Source organism: Mytilus californianus, unplaced genomic scaffold (genome assembly GCF_021869535.1).
Source record: "Mytilus californianus isolate M0D057914Y unplaced genomic scaffold, xbMytCali1.0.p SCAF_61, whole genome shotgun sequence".
NCBI classification, from domain to species: Eukaryota; Metazoa; Mollusca; class Bivalvia; order Mytilida; family Mytilidae; genus Mytilus; species Mytilus californianus.
In genome coordinates, this window is record NW_026262714.1 from 746,236 (window position 1) to 753,117 (window position 6,882).

The window sequence follows — 6,882 nt, forward strand, 5'->3', positions numbered from 1 at the left end:
TAGTATTATTATATCTCATATATTTATCGCATTGTACATCACACACAGCACTTCCAAACATTGCGTTATTTTTTCCTTGTTATATTTTGTGGACACGCTTGTCTTTCCGTTTTTCATCGTCTTTTGCCATGGCAATGTCTGTTTTCTTCGACTTATGAGTTTTGAATGCCATCTTTATATCTCCCGTCTCTTTTTATAGCTTTCTCCTCGGGTGTATTTTGATATATTAGGCGAGTGACATTTTTCAAAAAGACACTAAGTTAAGGACTTTAATGCACCTACCTAACACACGGCTGTATTATATATCATTCGAAAGCTAATTATCTGTTTTTTTCTGTTTTGCATGGTCGTAAAAAAATTGAACGGTGCATTTTTCGTTAAATCAAGATCAAAAGTCAAGAATAAACATTCCAGATTTTTGTGATTATTAAACAAAATGCCATTTTCTAGTTCTTTTACGATACAATTTTCCAAACAATCATATGAACCTTGTAGAACAAGATACAGTTATTCCAAATCAACAAAAATTAAGAGGTTACTTGCACAATTTTACCCGAAAAATTGCAATTCTTAAAAAATCCTACAAAAATGAGAAAAATACTCTAAAAGCAAAATATATCTCGGGGGCTCGATATTTGTATGCTCAAAAATGAAATCAATGTATGGATTTTAGGTCAAGGAATATTTTTTTCTTAATTTTTAGATGCAGTTGATAAACAATGTTCTTGGAATAGCCTTCTATTGAAGTGTTTGCAGTTGCCCAAAAATCTTCCATCTGCAAATGGCGATAATTTTGCTCTTGTATGTGTAGATAGCATATCGCTAATTGTCAATATCAGGGAGGACAATAATTGTCGATAATATAAGTAGGGGTATGTAAAGTTTGAAAAGAAATATACGAGCTAATTGATGTAAAAATATGTTTTTTTCGAAGTCGAACTTGATTACCTTTTGAAGTCATGTCAAACATGATTTTGCGACTAAATCGGTAGAAACATTGAAATAAGTAACCAGCAATCAGAAACACTTTGTGGTCTTGCGCGTGATAAAAACGAACCAGAAAACAATGCTGCTGCTTTTGTTCTAAAACGTTTAGACATGTTAAATGTGTTCAGAAGTTTAATATAGTTAAATATGCGAGCGACATTTGTTTTCCATTCGTTTGATGTGTTTGAGCTTTTGATTTTGCCATTTGATAAGGGACTTTCCTTTTTAAATTTTTCTTGAAGTTCGGTATTTTTGTTATTTTACTTTCAATATTCGAATGAAATCTGTTTTGAGTGAGTTCACCATAAGCTTTTAAAACACAAAAGCAGGTAATTGTGTATGTATAGAAATTATTAGTAGTTGTGTTATTAAATATATGAAAGGTTGAATATCATTCCTGGCCACATGAAATCATTCTCGGCTTTATGTAGTGTTCTTTTCTACATTTCAGTTCTGTATTTTGTGGACTGTTGTTTGTCTGTTGGACTTTTTGTTTATTTCGGTCCTGGTGTTATATTAGCTTTTTTGATTCATGGTTTAAAATTGTTCCCTGGGTATCATTTTACTTTAAAGACAATTAGTTGCAGTAGTGAAAACCGCCACAAAATCGCCTCACAGTAAAGTAAAGAGGACTAAACGCAATACAAAAAACTTCATCGAAAATAAATTAATTTGCTCACTGGGATATATAACCAATTTGTAATCATGATAGATTCACCCACAACTTTAAAAAAAATTACTTAAAGAAAGGCGAAGGATATCAAAGGGACATTCAAAGTCATAAGTAGAAAACAAACTGACAAAGCCGGGGCACAAAACAAAAACAAAGACAAACAACAGTATACAAAACACAACATATAAAACCAGAAACTAAACAACACAGATCCCACCAAAAACTTGGGAAGAACACATGGGCTCTGGAAGGGTAAGTAGACTCTACTCCACATGTGGTACCAGTCGATTATCTCATGTAAGAACTGACCCGTTGATACGTCTAATTCGATAGGTCACATTCTCGGTAAAGAGAACAAGATGGTGTTTACGACAATTGGAACATATCCGTAGTCATCTGTGAGTCAGATGTTCAATTAAGGTCAACCAACTCATAATGGCGTCCATAACATTTTCGAAGGGATGATTTCAGCTTGACAATTTGAATTCTAGTGTAATAGCTTCCCTTTATCAAGAAAATCCTGTAAGTAAATGCAAGCTCTGGAATATCGTATCAACTTCGGAGATATATAGTTTATATGTAGGCGCTGCTGAAATGTTGTTACATAGAAATGGAAAGTGCTCAATTGGGAAACTGAATATAGCTCTTTTGTCGTTAATTTTTTTTCTCAACCGACCATCATTGTCAATTTCGAGATGTAAGTTAAGACATGGGATAGGCTCAACTGTATCTGTTATATCCTTTTATCAAGTTCGATGAAATATATGCGTTCAACATAGTCACCAAACTTTGAATTATTCAGTGAGAGAATATCATCTATATAGTGGAAAGTGAAGTTGAAAGATAATGATATCTTCTTTTCTTTCTTCATAAGAAGCCCTTGTATATATGAAGTCAGCCCCATATGAATAAAGGAACGAGCCATTCAAACTATTCGGGAAGTCTAGTTGTAACTAGAATCATTGCTAATTAATAGATTTTTTTAAACCAAATTATTCTTTTTAATTTTGTGCGTTCGAAGTGTTGTTCTTGATTTACCTTCACCGGGAACGCTCAAAACCAAAGTTTTGAAAGTAAAGGGTGTATAACTACTAGAAATCGTGCGGAACAATAGCATGAAAAATACATTTGAGGTCAATTATGTTTAAGGGAGTTGGGACATAAGTTTCTTAAAAATTTCTAAGTTCATTTACAGGAAATCAAAGAAAGTTAAGATAAAGAATGAATTCAAAGTAAATGTACCTGCAACATTGATGCTTGAAAATTACGTATCATTACATGTATATGGTTTCTTCTTGGATGTAACTTGAACAATTCCATGTCCATAGTTTTTGCATTATTTAGATCTGCAATGTTTAAAAAAAAATGCTGCCATTTGAGAATAGTGGTACCAGGGTAGACATACTGACACATGCCTTATGTGAACTTAAATGCAACATTTCTTTTTTTACAGAAAACCATCAAAAGCTATTGCTACAATGTAACAGGCTACCTAATTGCCGCTATGTATGCTACATATGTACGCGTCAGCTCCTGTGCATGCACCATAAGAATACACACTTGGTCAAAATGACAATCTTGGATAGGACACAATCGATAAACTTACAGATTACTCGACTATTTTGCTATCTAAAGTTTTAAGACCGCAAATACATTTAACCAGACACATCCACGTTATCAACAATTGTATAAGGGTGACCGTAAAACTTTGTAGTGTTGGTTTAAATCGTTTTCCCCCTTATAACTCTGTTGGAGCACACCCCTGTTAATACAGTCAATAATGAATAATGATTAAAGCTTGGAGTGTTCGGTTGACTATATTGAACTTGACATAATCAACACCAAACGCGTGAGCACATTTGATAGTCTAACATATTATATAATTATACAATTAAAGTTCGAAATGCAATGAAAGTCCATTAATGAACTACATTTTTCTCTAACCGGTTTCAAAACATTGTGATAACCATGAATGATGATGTAAAGGATGTCAATGGTATCGTAACGTCACGATAGTCCTTAACATAACATAAACAGGGACGTAACTCTGATATACGATGATTATGTATTATCTATGAAACATATGTAAGCAGTATATTGGTTGTCACATTAGTAAAACTGTAAAGTATTACGGTAATTTATTGGCTGCACATAAATCTAGGTGTTCACTGACATTAATCATCCTAGTTTATGGGTGTCGGATTTGTGGACGGTGAACAAGTATTTTAACGTATAATGTTGTACTATAGATATCAATAGAATTCTCTACAAATGTTTGTATAAGTATCATTTAATTCGATTATGACGATGCAAGATTCTTGAAGTTAAAGGAATTAATGATTCTATTTGAGTCCATAAATTTCTCAAATGAAGGCATCATACAATATATTGTTAAGAATATAATATTGTCGGTCTACGTAGTCGTTGCTCAATACTTTCGTAATTGTTCGCCTATTTAGTCTAGTGTGCCATAGATGATGTCCAGTATCTAACAATGCATATATCATATATAAAAAATCTCGATAAAGTGTTATTATCATCATTTTGCATAGTTGATTTGAAATAAATTACTTTCTGTTGAATTCTGAATGTTTCATAGGATATGAAGGAGGGCATTCAAACAACTGTTACATGCTGAGCCTTATGGTAGAGTTGCATGTCATCTTCGTGTCAACAAATAAAAAATACCACTTTACAAGAAGTATAATAATAATTCAATACAGGACATATTTGCAAACGATACTAAATTGAAACTTAGTAAGCATGTAATTCATCCTAAACATATACTTCATTCTCAGTGTCAAATGATAGGCTCCATGAAAGTTCATTATGAACTCGTCTGAGTGTGCTTATTATAAGTAAAGCAAATTGTTTGTCCGTTTTAAGAATATGAAATACAAAAAGCATTAGTGATCAAATAGCATCCTCCAGATGTTAACAAGACGTGTTAAGCTTGAAAAAAAATCAAAGTTAAAGCGATTGTCTTTTTCTTGAATGAGAAGGACAAAACATAATCATTATGATCTTAATTGGGCCTGTGATGATGGTCACTGAAAGAGAGATGCTAAGTTACAGAACTGCAAAATTGATGTACAATCAAGTAAACCAACATATTAGGAATTTGTGGAATTGAAGATACAAGCATTTCTGTTAGAGAGTCTGCATTTTATCAATGTATAAAGTTAATAGTAAGAAGTACACTTAATATACTTGTATGAATAGTTTTACTTGAAATCTCAAGTTTGTCTTATCTTAAATTATTTCCATATACATGTACATCGATATCACTGACTTTTAGTAAATTTGAGATAGAAATTTATCTTAGTTATTTCTAGGTTGTGTTTCTGAGTGATTGGTCATTTATCTCGTTGGAGTACTGTTTTGTCATTGAAGTTAATCCCAAAACTTTCGTATTCATAATATATACCAGAGCTCAATAAATTATACAAAAATTCCAAAATATATAAAGATAGTTACTTTTCCAAAACAAAAACAAACTTATTGCCGGGAAGGGATCAATTTAATGTTTTGCTGGTTACAATTGCCAAAATATTTTCCAAATATGTTTAATTATGTAAGGACGCGTTTTTGAACAAAAACTCGGTGTCTTCTGGCTATTCCTACATTTGTATTTTACTATTCTGGCTATTTCTGCATGGGAGATTATGGGAAGAACAATAGATGATGTTATTGCAAAATACGTATATATTATAGTACACCAATATTCTCTATTCTTTATATTATAGCACACCAATATTCTCTATTCTTTATATTATAGCACACCATTATTCTCTTATATTTATATTATAGCACACCATTATTCTCTAGTCTTTATATTATAGCACACCATTATTCTCTATTCTTTATATTATAGCACACCATAGCACACCAATATTCTCTATTCTTTATATTATAGCACACCAATATTCTCTATTCTTTATATTATAGCACACCATTATTCTCTATTCTTTATATTATGGCACACCAATATTCTTTATTCTTTTTTTACTGCTTGTCGGAGGAAGACAAAAAGTGACCATATTTCTGTTCCCTAGTCACGTTTTGGGTATAAAAAGTATATAAAGAATAGAAAATATTGGTGTGCTATAATATAAAGAATAGAGAATAATAGTGTGCTATAATATAAAGAATATAGAATAATGGTGTGCTATAATATAAAGAATATATAATAATGGTGTGCTATAATATAGAGAATAATGGTGTGCTATAATATAGAGAATAATGGTGTGCTATGATATAAAAAAAATAGAGAATAATGGTGTGCTATGATATAAAAAAAAAGAGAATAATGGTGTGCTTTAAAATAAAAAAAGAGATGAGAAAAATGGTGTGCGTGCTATCATGAACATAAAGAATGGAGAATAATTGAGTGCTATACTATAAAGAATAGACTATTTCATGATCTATATTGGAAAACTTGGATTGATCATGAATGTGCATTTACCAATTCAGTTTTTTTTTTCTTTCAAAAAAATGTACATATACAAAATTCAGGTAAAAAAAAGTCACCATTAATTACAGTTTATAATCGTTTTGGTAGAAATTAAAGATAGAAAAGTAGTTAATGATCAGTCTTTTAGATAAAAATCATGACAAAAAAAAGATTAAAAAATATAATATTTTTAATCAACGAAAAAAGATCCGAAAACTGAATAAGTACGGAGTAAAGCTTTATTTTGACTCTAAATCTTAAATAAATGTATATTAACCACTGAGACAAGAATACGTGTGAAGTGGTATTTGAATTCGTTTTATTTATTTGACATCATGTCTGTATTAAAAATGCACATTTGGCATCACAGCGTGAACTACAAGAATTTCAGTTAGTTTAATAATCACATATATACTAGTACACTGCTTACTGTTTTTTCTTATTATTCTCGGGATAACGGAAGTGCTATTTATATATTATATTCTATATTTAATTGTTAGTTACGCTCCCTATAAATATCTGACCAGTCCGGTTAATCAACTCAGACGCTATTTAAACATATGCGTCTTGGTAATCGAGACTACTTCCGCTAGGGTTATAATCGCAATAATTTATACTCGCATTTTGAAATGTTTTATAGGATTTAAACAGGATTTTTCTCAATCTCGCAAAAATTAAAATCGCATTTTAGTCTAAAATGACAAAATCGCAATAATATGCACGCAATAATTTCTGAATTTACAGTAAACAGGAAATACTCGGTATGCCT